This window comes from Falco biarmicus, chromosome Z (genome assembly GCF_023638135.1).
Source record: "Falco biarmicus isolate bFalBia1 chromosome Z, bFalBia1.pri, whole genome shotgun sequence".
Lineage (NCBI taxonomy): Eukaryota > Metazoa > Chordata > Aves > Falconiformes > Falconidae > Falco > Falco biarmicus.
In genome coordinates, this window is record NC_079311.1 from 81,383,436 (window position 1) to 81,403,704 (window position 20,269).

The window sequence follows — 20,269 nt, forward strand, 5'->3', positions numbered from 1 at the left end:
TATCTAGCTACATTTGAGTAGAGACCTGTCTTCTGGATGGCTGCGTTAGATGAGGTGAATCACTCACTAAGTATACTTTTAATTATGTATTATTAAACCCGATCTCCTTTCTATTGCTTTGGTCAGATTGAGCAGATCTGCCAGTATGAGGCTGCTGTCATTGTCATTACCTTCCTTAATTTGTCACTGGAACATTTCATTAGTGTACCCTTCCACTTACTACAGAGATCATTGCTGAAATAAGTGTTAGGATCAGTTCCAACTCTAATCCTCAATGAGTATTGTGGGTTATATTCAAGCAGTATGTTCAGAAAACGTACTGTCAGCTCCTCTTTTCCTAGTTAAATATCATGGTTTTCCAAGCTAACTAACACTTTTTCTGTGTTAGATTATCCAACACTTCTGAAGTCCAATCACATGAGATCTAGACTGTTTAAATCATAAGGTTTCCTATCAGAGGAAAACATATGATTTGTCTAACATGATCTGTCTTTTGTAAGTTGTTCTCCCACTTATGTCCCTGTGCTTAATTATTGTTTTCTTTGAAAATTATTCTTAAACTTTGTCTATTCAAGTCTAGCTAATGTTTCAGTGGCTGCTAAGTTTTTCTTAAAAGATGTCCACATTTGCCATATTTCAATAATATATTTGTGTTACTTGTTTGATAGACCGATGATTTACTGTGCCAGCTCTTTAAGTCATCTGGGCTGGAGATCATCCCCAGATTGAGCACATCAAAGTTTCTGAGTACTGCTTGCACCTCAGATGCGATCATTTTATTTAATATTACTTTATTCTCATTAGCAGTGTTGTCTTTATTTTTGGCATCAAACTAATATTTTTATCTGTGCAAAGGTGGGACAAAGCTTGCAAATTTTACAAGTCATAATGCTGTTGTTTCAAACATCTTTTTCATGTAAATGATGACATTTGAATGGAGACTTCAGATTTGGATGTTTTTTAGTTAATTCTAGCAGATGCTGAATTGAATTTTATGGGCCTTTTTCTAGGAGGCGCTAAGAACTTGAATCCTACTGACCTTGAAGGCAGGAAAGAGTGCCATGGAAGGTTTTAGCATCTCATACCAATAGTTAATGGGAGTATCTACAGTCATTTCCCAAATGCCATGGGGAAAAAAATATTAATCTATTTCAGTCTTTCAAAAAGTTACCATTTTCCTCTATCTGCATAACAGGTATCCGTCTCTGTCTTCTAAACAATTTCAATCAAGAAAAAATATTCTAAAGAAACGGTGGAACAAGAGTTGGCATATGGAGCCTGGGCTCAGGCCATTGGCGGCTCTAAACCTACAGTTACAGGGTGCTGCAGCTAATGTCTTCAGAGAGATGGGGCAAGCATCACAATCCACACGTGAACAAATTTGCTAAGTCAATAATAGAAGAATGCTAAAGAAAATGTATCCCCCTGGAGATTTTACATTCTTTCTTCCTAGAATTTAATTGAAGATGAATAACTTGGTTACTTGCTTTTGTTGAAATCAAATATGCTTGTTCTTCACTTGCAAAAATATGAAACTTGTTTCAAAGTGACACTCTTCATGAAAGAATACAAGCGGTCAGCTGCTACGTGACTAAGTGATTAAAAACCTTAGTGATGGCAATTCATTGAAGGTGATACATTTACTCTCAAGGCCAAGTATCACAGAAATAGCTGTTTGGCTTTTTCTTCTTTAATGTGAACTAAACCACCACATAGTTTTGAGTAGATTTGCAAGAGTTTTCATATCCAGTTTTGCCCCGCTGAAGTCAGGCCATGACAACCAGAGTTGTCTTCTGTCTGATATTCCTCTTTTATACATGAAAAATGTTTCAGACTGTCTAAGGCCGAGTAAAGTTCACAACATTTTATACAGCCTGCTTTAAAAATGCCAAGATAGGTGGCATTTTCTGTGCTGACGTACATTGCTTGTCCTTATAATCTAATTAAAAGATGATGTAAAAAATACATGGAAATAAGAATAGAAAAGGGATGAAGAATAACATAATTGAAGGAATACATAGTGGTTGGATTAGTTATTTTCACAATTAGCTACTTGAATTAGATACTTGACAGGCAATATAGAAGAAAGAATAAAGGACTATCTCTGACAAGGACAGTTTTTAGTGAAGCTGCTATTGTAAGTGTATTATGATTTAAATATAAAGAGCTTCAGGTTTCAGTTAAGTGGATTTTGATTCTGCTTATTTTTCTAATGCTAGATTTGTTTCATTTCCATATTAAGCTCCTTTTATTAAACCATGCAATATATGATAGAAATTTCAACCTTTGTTTCAAACACAACAGAGTTTTCTGGGAATGGCCCAGGACATAATTAACTTTTTTAAAAAAACAAACAAACAAACATAGATTTGTGCTTAATAAAGAGATTAAACATAAAATCTTAGGTTTGGTTTAAATACTGTGAACTGGAGACACAGTGCTTTGTCATCGATCAGCTCGTAGTTTTACCAGTGTTTTCTCTGGCATGGTCATCAGAGGTTTGATTATACTGAGCTGTTTTGCTAGGTGGAGTGCCGTATCAGCAGGGGAAGGGAAGAGCTATGTGAAAAACGCCAGAAAAATCTAATGGCATTTTATGAGAATTAAGTTGATTATTTCGGATGAATATGAGGAAGGAAAGCCTACTAGAATAAATTTTCATGGCAAACTAGTTTCAATGTTTTGGAGGGAAGCAAATTTCATACTAAACTAAAGTTGGAAGTAGGTCTTTGTTCATCCACTCAGGAAGAAGAAAGATGACATTGCATACATGTAACCATATATTTATGGAGATAGATACATATGGACATATTATACATATTGATATATTGTATATATACATATTAGATAGATATAGCTAGTCAAAATTAGTAAAACATCTGAAATATCAGGTGTGGTATGTGAGATACTCATTCACACATTAACTTTGTAAAAATGTTGTAATAATGAAAATTACATAAACAATCACAAACTTTGTTTTGCTTTACAAAACCTGTGAGGGTTGTTAGAATAGAGATCATTATAGCGTTCTGTTTATGCAGAAAACCCACTGCATAAAATATGCATTTTTTCCAGTTCACATAATGAATTTAGGTGATCAAGGGCTGTCAGATTGTTGTGTCATACAACAAAAATATCAAATAAAATAGAAAAATTTATCTTGAACACACTTTTCTTCATCATAAATGAATTTTCCCTAGAAATTTTAGAACATAGTTGAAAGCAGTTGGAAGATTTCTGGGAGTTCATTACAGTCATAGATTAGTAGTTTGTCATGAGATTACAGCTGGAAATTAAAGATTGCACATGGCATTCCACAGCTGTGAGATGTGAGTGTCCGCTGGCTGGCACATGCTGACAATTTGGAATTTCAGCACTTCGCACATACTCTCTATGCACTTACTTTGTGCATGTTTGGATAATCATAGAGTAAATACAGAAGAGGAAATATATATCTTGAAAGAGGAAATGTCTGTGCATCTTTCACATCATATGTTGAGTATTATCAGAAGCAATAACATATCTTTCAGTGCTCAATAGAAAACTGGAGGGGTTCATGAAATGCTGTGAATGTTAGTGTGTTTCCTACTATGAAACTGGTCAGAAAATTCCAGGGAATGCTACATTTCAGTTTGGTCAGCAACAGCAGGTAGTGGGCACTGAATCAGTGAAGTGAGCTGAGAACAAAAAAAAGACTCCGTCAGTCAGCTTTGTAAATGTTTTTTTAAAGTGTAAACAGGCCATCACACAGTTAAGTATTAGAAGTGTAAGTAAACCAGCGATATATGTTACAAAAGTAAGATTTCTCGTTCTGGTATAGTTAATTTAAAAAACTTCATCTAAAGAGAAAATAAAATCCTCAAGGAGTCTTTCCATGGATGCCAAAAATTTTGGGGAAGAACTACCCAGAGTCCGTGCCCCACCTTTCAGGAAATACATTCAGGGCTGTTTTCTGGATTCTTAATTTAAAATAACTGTTCTTGCTAATGACATAAGGCAAGATGCTAGATCAAATTTGGCAGTAGATTTTCAAATGGCCAATGAGACAGTTCAAAAAACTGCAAGACAATCTGCTTAGCTGTCTTTGGCTACTGCTGTTTTGGCTTCTAGTGAGACCACCGTTTCACCCAAGGCGTCTGGATTTAGTAAAGCAAGAGCAGCATGAACATGCAACCATAGCTGACCAAACAATGGCAGCAAAGCCTATTGTAGCTGCATATCTTACCAAACCCACAATAAATCACAGGTCTAATCCTCTTGACTATTTAGAATCCAATGAAACCATCTGGCCAACATTCACACTTTTGGCTAATAAGTACCTTGGAAGCTCTCCCACTATTGTGTCATGTGGACGAATATGCAAGGCAGGAGGATTATATTCTCACTCTACAGGGTGAGAATACACTCTTCAGCCTCACTCTACAAACTCTTTTCTGTTTAAATTTCATGTCCATGCAGGAGCTTATCACTGTCAAACTTGACGTATTCATCCTCGGTTACTAGTATCACCATCCTTTCCGACAGTGACTCTGTGGGTCTTTGCTGAGTTTTCTGTCTATCTCACAATTTGCATAGTGTCAGCTGTCACTGCCAAACATCATCCCAAATCCTTGAAGATCCCATCAAACAAGGTGTTATTTTTTCAGCCACTAATTCTGGGTGGACGTCCTACTTCATTCCATTTTCCTAACAAAATGTATTTTCTGCTCTTTTGAACCCTTTGCTCTCACAGTTGGCTTTTGCATTGAGCTTCTTTCACAGGCCTTCTTTTCAGGATTTGAAGTTGGGAAAAAAATGTATCTTGTAGGAACACATTCAGTATGAAACCAGATGCTTTCTTCCTTCCATCTTATTTTCCACACCCCAGGCTTTACTTCAGAGGATTGCAATGAAACAAGCGCTCTCGGCAGATGTCTTTGGGCCACTGCAGTGCTTTCCATGTCAGTAGAGCAGCCTTTACTGTAACAAAGCACTCAATTTTCTTATGCACAATGACAAGATAACACTAAATGTATGCTCAGAAGTAGGGACATGAGCAGATTTATCTCTGATTTTAAGTACACACATATATGCTTAACTCTAAGGGTGTATTTTTAAATCCCAGTTAAGCATGTGCTTCATGCTTAAACACTGTGTTGAATCAAGATGGGAACACACATGTGGTTAAAATTAAACATGTATTTAGTGCTCTTTTGGAGGCAAAATCTGAATTGCTATTTTTAGGGTCTGCCTCAGGAGCTATGCCCTCTTTCCTTCCTATGACTTCAGTATTAAAAGAACCTCCTCTGACAAAATGTATTTTTCTTTGTCTCCTTGTGGATTGCAGACATGATCTATTTGGTAGTGGTAACTTCAGCTGTGATCCAAAGGAAAAAACCCTGAATCTCTAGAAATTTCAAGCTATTTTCACTAATTAAGCAGACAACTGGCTTGCACACCTTGATGGATGTGTAGCAAGAAGCTCACTAAATCGTAGTGTTCCTGGCTCTGGACGGCCTACAACAGATAGCATCCTGTAAAAGCTTACCCTAGCTATGAGTCAGTATAAAAAATGTTCTTTTCCAATACCCTACCCATCATGGTTTTTTCTCCTACTCGTATAAACCAACAATAAACAGTGAGATGCCAGAATATCAAAAATCAGAAGAGTAATGCCATTTCGTAGTGGTGCTGAAGCCCTTTACTGTGTCAGGGAAGAGGAGAAGCAGGACTGTGGTGGTTGTAGACCACAAGTGTCTTTTATTAGGCCAACAGATAACTGGAAAAAGTTGTCAAGCTTTCAGTAACACAATCCTTTCACCAGCTCTGGCATTTTGCTTTCTTCCCTGCTTTAGTAGTAAGTATGTATCTGTAAGGAAGGGATGTGAAACAGAGATTTTGTCCAGAAGTATGTTGGTTTTTTGTCAACTCTATCCATTGTCTGAGTTAAAAATGTGTACTACCTTTCTTTGTTACCTTGCTTTTCCCAACCTGCAAGGGCAAAAGAAGAGATTTTGGTAGCACAAATTAAAAGTCTGGAATGTTTAAGACAAGGAAGATGAAGTGATGGCTGTTCATGTCACCAGAACAGCCATTGGCATGATGACTTTGGAGCTTAAGCTAGTGGAGACTTCATTAATTTAGTCCTAAACATTGTGCTTTACAGTAATATGTAGACAGTAATTACATGGAGAACTGTAACCAAGAGGGAACAAAAAGGTTCTGGGCACGTAAGCCACATGCCCAGGGCTCCAGACAGTGGTGGTGTGTATCCTAATATGTCCCACATATAAAACATGAGATCATTCTAGATCATTTTCTCTGTGAGATGCAGTGAAACATGCAATTACATTTCATTGACATGTCATTGCATTACCTGTAGAAGTTCAGTGACATGCTGTTGTTTGACGTTTCCAAAAACTCATATTATTCTTATCTGTGTAAAGTGACGTAAAGGAAAGGAAGATTCTGTGCTTTATTTAGTCATTTTCCAAACAAGGGGGGTTTTGGTTTTTGTTTCTCATTTTTTAAATTGCTAAGAATAATACAATGTTGTATTCAAAGTAATAAGGCTGTGGCTTCCTCTGGTGAGTTATTAAATACATGGAAAACAGATTAATTGCTCCTTAATTGTCAGTCTTCAAGTTTTATCTTGTATTTGGGTTGCACAGAAAATCCCTGCTCCTAACTTGTAACATGGTAAGGTATGACACAATTGCTCAGGTTGGGCTACCTGTGCAGATTAAATACAGAACCTCAGAGCACACTTGGGATAGGAGACCTGCAGGAAATCTGCGTTACTTTTATCAGCTTCTAGTCCTGCTGTAGCCAACTGAGGAAATTCTTAGAAATGATACTTCAACGTTTCAATTTCTAAAAATAAATTAATTTTAGAACTTATACGTTACCTTTAGAACTTAAGATTTAAATTCTTGAAGTAAGTGTGACAATGACTGGTATAACTAATGCTTTTTTACCCCTATGTTATATAAGATTAAGCATAATTTATTTTACTATTCTGAGCACTTGTGTTTTTTGATAAACCATAGATTTCAATACTGAAAATACGAAAATACATAACTGTATCTGTTATGACGGAGGGAAGACACAGTCACTCAATATGAGTGATCAGCAGACTTCGTTTATTGTCCCTTACAGTCACCTTTTATGCCTTGTTATAATTAGCTCATACATATTACAAAAGTTAAGCTCATTATTGGTTAGTTGCCTAAATATCAAGCCAGCCCCTAGTTTCTCTTTTGCAGTTATCTGTTCCCACCTGCAACATTCTTTTCCCACCGTGATCTTCCTGTTATATTTTTGCTTTACTTCAGATAAGCTGAGAGCGATGTGCATTTTTGTCCAGCCAGCTGGACTATGTCTATGTGACCCTTTTCAGCTAGCCAGTTATCCACAATTCCCCCCTTTTTATTTTGGGCGACACGGGCTTGGTTGACCATTTTCAATAACAGCGTTTTAACACAGGAAAATACACAGCCAACTTATAAAATCTCAGTTCAGAAGTATAATTCCTGAAATACTTGAAAAATAAAGTTAGCTTGAATCTTTAATTTAGATGCTCTTTCCGTTCCAGTGATATAAAAAGTTTAAAAAATTCAAAGGTAATTTAAAAGTTCTGAACATGGACTAATGCAAGCTCAAAACCCAAAAAGAAACCAAACTGATGTTTGACTATTCCTAGTCAATTATTCCTATTGACTAGGAAATATCATCAGTTTGGTTTCTTTTTGGAACTTTTAAATTACCTTTGAATTTTTTAAACTTTTTATATCACTGGAACGGAAAGAGCATCTAAATTAAAGATTCAAGCTAACTTTATTTTTCAAGTATTTCAGGAATTATACTTCTGAACTGAGATTTTATAAGTTGGCTGTGTATTTTCCTGTGTTAAAACGCTGTTATTGAAAATGGTCAACCAAGCCCGTGTCGCCCAAAATAAAAACGGGGGAATTGTGGATAACTGGCTAGCTGAAAAAGTTCACATAGACATAGTCCAGCTGGCTGGACAAAAATGCACATCGCTCTCAGCCTATCTGAAGTAAAGCAAAAATACACTGTCCTTGGCTGTTCTTGTTACACAGTAACAGGAAGATCGCGGTGGGAAAAGAATGTTGCAGGTGGGAACAGATAACTGCAAAAGAGAAACTAGGGGCTGGCTTGATATTTAGGCAACTAACCAATAATGAGCTTAACTTTTGTAATATGTATGAGCTAATTATAACAAGGCATAAAAGGTGACTGTAAGGGACAATAAACGAAGTCTGCTGATCACTCATATTGAGGGACTGTGTCTTCCCTCCGTCGCGACATGTATCATATCCCATAGGGTCTTACCACCTCTTTCCTTGCTAACAATCCTTTTTGTTCAGCAGATGCTAATTACATTTGTCTCTCCAACTGCCTCATTGAACAACACATTAACTGGAACTCTGCACGAGTGTTCCATCCATACTTAGTCAGAAGTTTCCTCCTTCTGTTTCAGAATGGTACAAATGCTCTGTGTTTGGGTTTTTTTCTGGCTGTATCAAATACTCTAACAATAGGCAATATTGGTCAGGTGTACTCTCCTTTTATTCACAGTTTTTTGGCTCAAGAGCAGGTCTGTGCTTTAAGACTTTGTCTTTCATGCTGGGTAACACTCTGCTGCATCTCCAAGCATCCTGCCTCTTGCACACAAAACATAACAAAGTCCTTCTGTTTGCAGCCAGGGCAACCTCTGACTGGCATGGCTTCAGCCAACCCTGCTGTATTGCTCCTTCCACGGAGCCCAAAGAGCATTTGGTGTAGATGCCGATCCTGAGGTCTATGGTTGTCCTAGATCAAATGGATGGTGGTAGCCCATAGCAACTTCCAAGGCACTCAGGTCTGGAAGGATCCTGAGCACCCAGTTCTGTGGCTGTGAGCACAGGGAGTGATGTTTGAACACGACAAACCTGAGTGGTCATCCTTCATGGAAAAACCTTTGCTTACCTGGGGTGAAGAAGTACAAAACACACAAGCGACATACATAAAAATGGTCAGATTTTGCCAGACCATAGTGAAGCTAAAGGCTGTAAAATTTACTTAGAGATTCCTGAAAGGCAACTCAGCTTTCAAAGGCTGACATATCTTCATGCTGTAATGGAAAACCTTCTGGTCTATTTAAGGCATGAGATGACTAGCTGAAGCTACAGTTAAGTATTGCAGATAGAAATTTGAAGTTACTCATCAGTGCTACCTACACACGGGAGTCAGGCCACCAGACTTCTTCTGTTCTTTCAGATTATTTGCTTTGCTGTAGAATAAACCCAGCCAGAGTGGTATCTGTGCCAATATTTCTTTTTCTTTTGGATAATCCATTATGTGGGATGAAAACTCTATTTCTGCAAATGTTTTAAGGATTAGAAATTCAGTCAGTACCGGGTTTTAAAAGCAGCTCTTCTGAAAAAAAGAGATAGGACACAAACAGAGCTCTAAGTCTGGCTATTGCTGAGCAGGAACCATACAAGCAGAGGAGAATACAATCCAAGCAAATCTGAGTGCCAGATCACTTGGTAAAACCTAACAATTACTGAAATAATAAACCAAAACATCTTGAGTTAAATTAATCTCCCTTGTAACTTCACTGATGTGAAGAGGTAGGCTGGGTATGAATTTGGCTCGCTGTACCCTGGTTAGTTGTTGCAGGCTCATGGCAGAGGCGGCTGTAAGGGAGCTCAGTACAGATGGCGCTGGGCAGGCAGAGGTGGAAGGAGGGAGGGCAGGAGGGGCATGGGGCACACTGTATGTTCGACTACTTCGGTCCTGTGTCCCTCCCTTCTGTCGCAGGGTGGAGTATCCTGGGCACAACTGCTGCACCAGCTCTTTGCTTCCTGAGTGTTTCACTGGCACAGCTTACCCAGCTATATTTGGCACCAGTAAAGTATGTTTATGTATGGGGCCTCAGCCTTAATAAGTCAGTAAAATGACTGTAAAGCAGCTTCTTCAAAACAAAACTGCACTTGTGCACTACATTTCGTGGAGAAGGGGTAAGAAAGTTCAGGTGACTGACTCCCCCCTTTTTGGCAAATCTTGATCCATTGCACTCAGCCCAAATATATTCTGCCTGCACAGAGAAACTAAACACACCTTGGTAGGATGCCCCTCCGGCTGTCCCTGGCGGTGGTCCTTGTGCTGCTGCTGCTCTCTTCTCAATGTGGCAATGTGCACTGTGGTATTCCCTTCATCCCAGCTTCGATCATGCAAGTGTAAACATTGCTAGCTTAGCTGAGGCCATAAATCTCCCTTCAAGTAATACTTTATTTTCTCTTTCCTTGGTGAGCTTTCATTTGGCTACTTCTGTATCTTGCTTTGCTTCATACAAATACATTATTTTCCTAAGATCCTCTTTGAATTATGCACATGAATTTAAGCATAATGAAAACTGTGCTATACTATACATGACATTAAAAATTATTCAGATACCTATTTGAGGCATACAGATATATATGTATAAAAATTAATTCAATTTTCACATAAAATATCTTGTAATTAATGGACAAATTATTTACATTCTAGACAAATTTGTCTTCCTCTCATTCTTTGGTTGTTCAAAATTATTTAAAATACATTGTACAAAGATATTTAAGTATCTTAACAGCTCTTCTTTCATTGGCTTATTCCTGGATTTAAGCTCCTCAATCACTTGGGCACTTTTACAATACTCATTCACCCAAAATAATCTTGAACAATCCCAATTTTTTAAAAAAAGCCTTTTTTGGAAGCTGTTTCCAAATGAGTTTAATGTTCTGCATGATATAAACCATAATAATTAAATTACTTATTTAAAAGAAAATATTCTTGTCTGCTATTATCTATTAATTCAATTATTCAGTGGAGTTTTGAATAATCAAACTTGAAAAATGAAGGCATGAATAGAATGATGTTGCAAATGCCCCAACTTCTCTATGTGGCCTTCACTATAATTGTCAAGAATAGAATTTACATAAGTGGAGGATGATGGTTTTTGTTTTGTTTTTTTTTAATAATAGACACATAGAATAGTTTGGGTTGGAAGGGACCTTAAAGATCATGTAGTTCCAACCCCCTGCCATGGGCAAGAGACACCTTCCACTAGACCAGGTTGCTCCAAGCCCCATCATTAATGTTCCAAGATGACTATTTTATCTGTGCAATGTAATCTTGGAAACAAGAGTAATTGAAAACATCAGAATCCTATCAGAGTGAATATAGTCTATCACAAAAAAATGTTCCTTTGTAGCTTTTATGTTGTAAAAGGAAACACTGAAATAATTGTTCACATAATTGTTTCTTTTACTGTTATTGAATTCCAAGAATATTAACAACGGAAAGGAAGGGCTTGTACTTTGTCTTCTCCTGACCTCTTCCTCTGTGTATGTTCACAGATGATGAATATTGACAAAACTGTTAGTAATCAAAAGAGATTCCATTTGTCTAATGTCCCAGCAAGCTAAGGGTATGTAGGACATTACTGCCTGAGGTATCGCATGGGAGGAAAGTAGAGTTCTTGCCTTTGTGGCTGTGGGAAAGAGCATGTACACTTGCACCTTCAGTATTCCACCTTAAGGAGAAAGATGAGAAGAATCAGAACATTTGACTCTTTTATGTCACATTATTTAACTATGTGTCTTTTGGCAGAAGAGAGAGGAAGTAATTCAAGGCTTAAAATGTTTATAGCTGCATGATTCCCAACTAAAATTATTTTAAAGATTTTTGCATAGCAAAAATGTAGATAAAAGTGCTGAATATACTGAATGATAGGTTCTGAAAGGCTCATCTCATTTCACTTTAAATTGCAAGAAAAGCTATTCATGAGGCACCGCGTTCAACATGGAACAGTTTTTATATACCATCTACATTTTTGCTGAGGGTCTGAATTCCAGCTTTGGTGAGCCTTGGGGCATGCATCCACATGAGTTGGGAACGGAAGAGTGCTGCTGTGCCCTCGCAGGAGCCCAGCCTTGACCTGGTGATACCTACCCTGAGCGTGACCATGCTTGTTGCAAAGACTTGCTGTGATGCTGTGCCTCAGCAGGGTATGCTCCTGGCTGCAGGGCCATCAACTCCCATTGGTAATGCTGAAGAAAGGGAACCTGACATAAAGAAAAAAGTCATGTTCCTATGGAGATTTCTGGATTTTTAATAGCGCCAGTGTAGAAAAATTAGAGAAGGAAGCGGCAGCCTTTGCTCCCTATAGATTTTCTGTAATAAGTGGAGTTAGAAAGGAATGCAGTATGCTTATGGCAGCTAGGAAGGGGCAGTAAGGGAATGATTGATGCATGAACCCTTAGCACAAAGAGCCTGGAAACTGTTGAGCGGGGAACAGCAGATCTCTGACTTATGTTATCCTTCTGGCAAAGGAGCTGGCATAATCTTTTTGGTCAATATAATTCCAGAAATTATTGTTTATCTTATCTAAAATAACCTGCTCTAATCTTAGCCTAGATCATTGCACTGGTTTAGTGGTCCTCAACGAGTAAAAACTTAAGATTCTCTAATCAAGTGAGAACATGAATTGCTCTCATTTGAAGCCAGCCCTGTTACTGGTTTCAGCCTCTTGTGTGGGCACAGGCAGGCAGTCTGCATCTCCTTTGCCAAGAAACAGTCAGTCTAGTACCTTCTGCTTTATATTTACAAAAATATTTTTTCATCCACTCTCCAACCTACTGTTGAAGTTGTGAGGTGTAGCATCTCACAGTGAAAACTGATGGTGTGGCTTATCTGAAAATGTACCCTGCTCAAGAAGAGCCAGTCAGTTATGGATTATATTTCAAATGTAATCTATCAACCTGGCATAATTCAACAAGTGATCAGGAACAATGAATAAGAACAAGATCTTCATGCAAGTCAATTCATACACCATGATATTTCTGTTGAGAGTCATAGCGTGATTAGTGGATGGGCTCCTTCTGAACTGAGATCTGAATTCCTCAGCTCTGTTGTTATTTTTATTCACAAGTTATAAGGGCAGCTGGTTTATATTCCACTGTGCAATTACTGCACAGACCTAGGAACAGCTTAACTTTCATCTTTGTGAATTTGGAAAGAAAACTATATACAAAGAGCAGAAAACCCATAGCAGCCTGAGATTTCTAGCATCAAACCTCTGTTGGTCTTGGATCCCAGTGAAGTGCTTCTTACCACTCCAGAAACAATTTACTCTTGACTCAGATATCTAAATTTAGGCTGTCTGTGCTTTAGATGTTTACATGTGAGGTACATGTCTCTGCTCACCCTAACGTAGACACCTATGTTTGGTCATCTTACACCCACGTATCTCCACTGACTATACAGCCGTTCTTAAACTTGTAGCTCACAGCCCAAGGACGGTGTTTGACAATTTCAGAACAGGTGAATGAGGAAGCAGCTGAGAGGTGACTTTGTAGCTGCACAATTTTAAGATGAGCTCAGACAAGTTTTCTCAAGTTGAAAACAAAGTAGGGAAAGAAAATACTTGTCCTTGTTTCTGTTCCTAATAACCTCCCAGCTGTGACTCCAAATGAAACAATCCTGAAATTTCATGATCTAATTTAGTTTTCTTCACTTATAACATCTGTTTACTTTTTGCACCTCACTCACAACCAAATCCTAAGCGCTGTGCCTCTCAACCCACATGTCCAGCCTGAGGAAGTGCGAGAATGAAGCTTCTTCCATCTATGAGAAATCGTAAAAGACATCAAAGACATCTTAGCAAAAAACCACTGAGTAGACCCAATACCTCACCCTGGAATGAAGGTAAAAGACAGGATAGCTTGATATAGTAATAAGCCAGCAGATCAGGAAGAAAAATTTCTTACAAATGGTGTGAAATGAAGCCCAAGCATGTTACTGCTGTATTTGCTGAATTTTCTTATCTGGAAAAAAATCTGAAGGGTTGGTTTGTGTATTTGTAATGCTACTGTAATTCAACCACCAACAGGATCTCATGGGCTTCCAGAGATGGGGAAAAGATGGACAGTGGTTAAGTTCTGACATGTCTTGGGTCAAACCTGTGCTCCCTTACAAATGTCTGCTGTGGTCTTGGGCAAGTAACTAAGCACACCCTACCAGCTGCATGGGTATGGAGTTATTTGACTGCAGTAACAGGGAGTATTAGGATTTGAACTGAAACACCCAACTGCTAAGATAACAGGCTGCCTGTAAGCACCCAGGAGAGGGAGTTAACCTGATTAGAGCAAATTGTGTAGGAGCTACAGGTGCACAGCACCTCTCTGGACTTGCCTCTCTGCTTGGAGGCTGGAAATAAGACTTTCAGATGTTTAAAGTTAGCATCTTGTAACGCAATTAGCAGCTAGCAAGAAAGAGATGAAACACCCTGTGACTTGTCATCTCTGCAGAAACCAGTAGCAAGCCCTCTGTGGGCTAATACTGCATTGCAGGACAGTGGTTAAATCCAGTGTAAATGTTTTAAAGCAATGTTTCCTAAGAAGCATAAAGACATTTGTATTAAAAATGAGATCAAATTCCAAAGTCTTTTCTTGTCCTTAACTGGGCAAATTTTCTAATGAGGCAACTTTTACTGGGAAGATAATCAAGAAAAGGCTGTCACAAATTGAGAGTGAACTAGGGTTTGGCTTTTGTCGAATATTTTTGTTTAGATAAAAATTTAAACTTCAACCCAAACTATGTGACATCAACCCTTTAACAAGACACAGTTGCAGTAACATTGCAGTTTTAGGATTTTGTAAATAAAGATTACCTGTATCTTTTTTAAAAATAATCTAGACAAATTTTTGGATATACTTTAAGAGTGCTGCCTTGATAGCTAATATGGTATGTCTGATAGGGCCCTCTGGAATCTTAAAAAAGAGCAGTCATATTGAAGGTTGAAACCTATTCTAAATTTTTGCAAGAAATAGGGTTACAATATGCCATCTTTTACAGAGGTAATCACCACCACACAATGGGCTGAACCTTCTCATGCTCAGAAAGAGTAATTTTGAGAGGAAGAATAAAACCCAAGTAAGTTGCATTGACTATCCACACCAGGTGATACGATTTTGATAGCTGCAGGCCAGGTTTAGTTTAAATTTGCTGCAGGTGAGGTCCTCAAGAGAAAACTGCTTTTGATCCATTAGGCAGAAATCAGTTCATGAAGATGGGTGAAGCAGCAAGCAGAGCACTTTTGAATGCTGGCTTTTGTAAAAGCAAGGTGGAGGATGAAATCTGTGTTTGAACTCAAGTAATGTAGCTTGCAAGGTTTCAGTGAGCCTATGTGGCTCAGGAGAATATGAACTGCCAAGGATATTAACCTCAGAAAATCTTCCAGTGCTCTGCTTTCCATCTTTTCTGGTGTACGGTACGGTGCTGTTTGCCACAGCTGGTGATGGTTCTGTGCTCTCTTATTCTATTGCCTGCTGCTTTTTCAAGTGGGTTCTTGCAACGTGCATCTCCCGTGGGTACCCAGTTTCTCACAGCTAGGATCCATAACAGATAATCTTAGTGCTATCAACAAAACCCCCATGCTGATTGTAACAATTATCTTTGTAGGCTTTCCTGTCTTATCACCACGTGCAGTGTCTGAGTGCCATTCTACCCTTCACTGTACTCAGTGTAGCAGTGCAGAAATCCTGAGCCACAATTCTTTAGCATCTGCTGCTTTTCTGTAAGGTCTTTACTTGCGCTACTTCATTCTGACATATGGTAACTCTGTAAGTTTGTTTTCCCATGACCTTCATTGCCATACCGGTGAGTTGTTTTGCAAAACAGGCAAACCTACAGCATCAGATGGACCTGGATCACAAAACCCCTTCCTGAAGAAGGTGTGCATCATGCCTCAGTTCTGTGCACTCTATGGTCTGAGATGTATCTTATATTTCTTAAAAGCTCTTGGTTGGTACCAGAACCAGTGGGATCCAGACACTGAGGGTTTTTACTGTAAGCTGTCCTTCCTGAAAACCAGAATGTCCTTCACTGTTCTCCCATGACACCACCAAGATAGACATGTTTTGACCTGTTCCCTCATGCCTCTCAGTCCTTTTTGGACCAAAGCCAGGAGCTGGAGTCTGGGGACAAGTACACTTTATGGATAGTACGTTTCGTGTTGGACGTTGGGCCCTGCAGTGTAAACCAATTACAAAGTCAAAAGCATAACATATCCATGAAGTTGTCATCTTCATTAGGAACCTGTATCACTAATGCTGTTGGGACTTGGAAATTGTGGGAAACTTGTCCCTTGCCAGAGTAACTCAAAAGTTGCTTAGCAGCATGATCCGTGAGGTGGCAGGAGAGGTCCTTCTGTTGGGTGAAGTCCTGTGACTGATCTTCAGGACACTGGAAAGTTCTACACAGCAGAAAGCAAGGAGAGACCAGAAGATGGAATAGGTAGAGCAGCCTGTAGTCTAAGGATGCTGTCCCAGACCTACTGTTCCCAGTTATGATAACCCTAAAGCAGTTGTGGTCAGTGCTTCCAGGCTCCCCAGCTAGAGTATCAGAGGTACAGACATGTTTCTGCACTGTCTCTGGGCCACCTCTTCCACATGAGACAGTAAAACAGGCATTGATACAGGATCTCCTTCTGCCTTGTGCTCGCTAAGATCTGAAAATTGCCAGCTCAGAACCTCCTGATTGTGGTATGTGTATCATCTCTAGTGCAACGTTATTTCACTGCTGAATATGCACTAAATGTAAATAAGTATCTTAAAATTGGTTTAGAAGGAGTAATGGAAATGCATGAAGTTATCCCTAAAATATAATAACCTCCTGTTCCCCAGCAGGAACTGTAGGGCCTTGTTCAGATACACTGATTGTGTTGTCTGTAAAACTAGAGGGAGAGCTTAAAAGGTTGAAAAGAAATGAGGGATTAGGAAAAAAAAAAAGCACTAGAGGGAGGAAACACAAAGCAAAACTGCATCTGGCTAGTGCAAATGAATAGATTCTTGCATATTAAATGTTCTCATTGTTATTGTTAATACTAAGCCACAAGTGAAATATTTTAAATAAAAGCAACGATGCCCTACTGGATCATTTGAACAACTGTTTAACCTCGTGGCAAATATTTACTGTCTTATCCTCACCCATGACTTTAATAGCGAGCCTTTGGGTTTGCTGGGGAATCACGGGGGCACGGCTGGCATGCACATTTCCTGGGACCCTCAGAGCCCAGTGGTCTCTGCAGCCTGCAGGCTCCTCCACGACCCTTTTCTGCATGCCCTGGAGATCAACCTTTCCCAAGGGATGAGAACACAGCGTGCTACCTTTCAAGTCAGGGAAATCCACATGGATTTACACCAGCTGGATGTCTCGTTCAGCTGACCCAAAACTTCCCTCCTGTTCTGTTCATGCTCACAAGGGGCACAGCCACGTGCCTGTCAGCGAGCTCTCAGGGCAGTTCTCTGTTTCTGCGTTGGGAAAGATGTAACAGCAAAGAGATTCAGAGGTTGTGAATTTACAGGTCTAGTCTGAAGATATAGATGAAAGAGCTGACATTCCTAGCCTTAATATGAGTCAATAGTAAGAGCTAAGATGCCTCCAGCTGGCAATTTAAAGCACCCAAGGCTGTTTCTTGCTTGCAGTCACCCACCTTGAGAAAGCATCTCCCTGCTGAGTACACAAAGATCCTGCAAACCGGTGGAGATGCCTGCCATTAGGTGGGGTCCTCACCAGAATGTTACAGCTTTTGCATCCAAAAATGGAGACAGCCTGAAATGTCAGATGCCTCTAACTTTGTAACTGGTTGTTAAGGTCTGTTTGTCTCAGAGTAAAGGGAGCATTGAGGCTGAGAAGCAGTAGTGCTTGCATCTCCCACTGTCTCAAGGGAAAGTTGCCGGGCTTTGCTGTTCCCCAAGATCAAGGGCAGAGAGTTCTGTCATAAACACTCCTAATGCCTTGAGATTTCACTTTGAATTGTGCCTTAGAAATTAAACGATCATAATTACCATTCTTGTTCTATTTTTTTTGGTAGGTTAACAACATTACTGGCCCAATTATCCTACTAGTTATACCCATATCAGTTGTGCCAGATCTTTGGCTAGCCTGTAAGCTAGTCCAGCTCCACTCAGAACAGCAAGAGCTATGCCAGTTTACACCATCATGAGGCCCAGCACACTGGCTTCACTGGGAGTGCTTTTGATTTACATCAGGATAACAGAGCAGAGTCAAGCTATGCTTTCCACTCCAAGCTTATTACTGTCAAATGAATTATTTTCTAAGCAGAAACAAGAAGCAATCTTGCTTTTTATTTCATCACCAGGAAGCATGAGAAATGCAAAGGGTCAGTGAAGGAAGAGGAGGATAAGGAGGAAAGCAGACTGTCTAAAGATGTGTTTCTTGCATGAATAACTCCCTAACAATCTGCTGAAGGAGTGATTTTGTATCAGCCTGAAACCCCAAACCAGCATCATTTTAATTTGCCAAGCACCTGTGAAAGAATGCAGCTGCAAGACTATGGGAAAACAATGGGAACTGTGACAGTTCATTAATATAAACCAGCAACTAGATTTATTTGGAGAAGTCATTGATACAGAATTACACTGGAGGACACAGTGGCATTCCTGAAGTATGCCAGCAAGCAGCTAACTAAGATTATAGATGTATGTACATCATTTGAACTTGAATGGTTATTTGGTAACTGTTACAATTTATTGTGTATGTCAGACAGCAAAACGAATGTGTAAGGAGGAGTGATTGCTTCAGCATTTCCTTGTTTCTTTGTTTTTTATTTGTTACTCATTTTCATCTGGTTTTTTATTGGGGGTTTTTTTTCCCTTTTTTTTTTTTTCCCTTGTAGTTTGCTCTGGCTATTTTTTCTGGTGAAGCAAGAGTTTGGAAAGTGGAAGCAGTATTTAAAACTGTGATATGCACAGATGGGAATGAAGGAACATCTTCATGTGAAAATTGCTCTCGGATACATTTTGATCTAAATGGATATGTCTCTGTACTAGGTGGAACATCCTGATTTTCGCCAAGGAGGTGCTCAAGCAGCACAGCGGTGGTGATAGTGACAGACCTGAGGACGGATCCATGGCCAGGAAACCTGTCCTACCAGGGTGTTGGTGAGTTGTTGTGGGATGAGAGGTGGGAGGTTGGTGCTGAGGAGTGATGCCCCACGGCGCAGCCCTCCCCTGTCCCACTCCAGCAGGGTGGTGGGACGCTATGGAGGTGGGAGCTGTGGACACGAAGAGGAGATGGGTGCAGCTGGTGGTTCCAAGCCAATGAGTGCTTGCTCTCCCAGGCAAGAAGCATGGTGCAACAGACGATAATCTGTGGAAAAATTTTGTTCAGAATCGAGCTGCTGAGTGGTTAGCTGCTCCTGGTGTTTTGCCCTTAAAAAGTTTGCTGTTTAGTGAGTTTGAGGTATATCTCTATCATGTAGTGGGATTAAGAGTTTCTGTCACTGCAAACAGCAGTTACAAATTACAGGGTGGGCAATAATGTTCTAGGTAAATCCAAAACAATTTGCTTTGCATAGATTAGCAGCTACTAAAGAGATATGAGACTATAGACATTAATCTGTTCAAGATTTTCATGGGGTCAAGGGTGCAATGTCAGAGAGATGCTGCCCATCTCTCTGGAAACAGTAAAATGTAGTGGGAGAATGAGTAAAATGGAATTCAGCTTTCATATATTAATAGTTTTGGGGAAATCTCTGTGATTAGGTCAAGCCAAATAAGCGACTGAACACGTTCAGTCTTAACTTGCTTAGTTTCTTCTCTTTTTTTCTTGCTTTCCTCCTCTCTGCTCTGCTCCCCTATCTCTCCCTCTCTTATTTTTAAAACTGAATTTTCTGATTTCCAGATGCAACTGCAATATAAAGTGGAAATAAAACAAGGCAGTTAAATTGTTGAAGCCTATAATCTCTTCACATAAACCCTAAGAAAAAGGGTGTACCATCCAACTCTACTTACCGGTTATGGGTCCCTGTTGCTGTACTATCTGTAAATACAAGAGTAGCTCAGCTTATAAAATTTTTAAGCATAGGATACACAAAGGAAGCTCAACAGTGCCTCTAAAGCCTCTGGAAAAGCTTGTGCCATTGGTCAAAGCCATCTTATTTCTTAAAGATGTATAGCATACTGAGACTGCAAACATCTCCTCTTGCAGTGTGAGCCTACAGCTCCCACAGAGAACACCATTTTTATCTCCATTATTCCCTTCTGTCTTCCTCACCTCAAGGGTTTCTTTCCCCATAAACATGCCCTCTCAATGGCTATTTACATACTGTACTTACAATCTCTGACCCTTTTTAGACCCCCCCTCTCACAACCATGGGTTTTCTGTACTCTCCACATCTTCCATGCATGGAGAACAGTATGTCTGTGGGTGATGTACT

The 20,269-nt window shown here is 39.4% G+C and overlaps 1 long non-coding RNA gene across 2 annotated transcripts in view; it reads left to right on the forward strand.

Annotated features, from left to right (window-relative positions):
- The window catches only part of LOC130143079 (uncharacterized), a 28,896-nt gene extending 9,895 nt beyond the window's left edge, over positions 1-19,001 (forward strand). The window contains exon 4 of one of the 2 annotated variants that reach the window (XR_008819631.1): positions 18,882-19,001. This is a non-coding gene — a long non-coding RNA (uncharacterized LOC130143079). The remainder of the gene's footprint in view (positions 1-18,881) is intronic. The other variant, XR_008819630.1, reaches the window with a different exon arrangement.
- Positions 19,002-20,269: the final 1,268 nt, after the last annotated feature.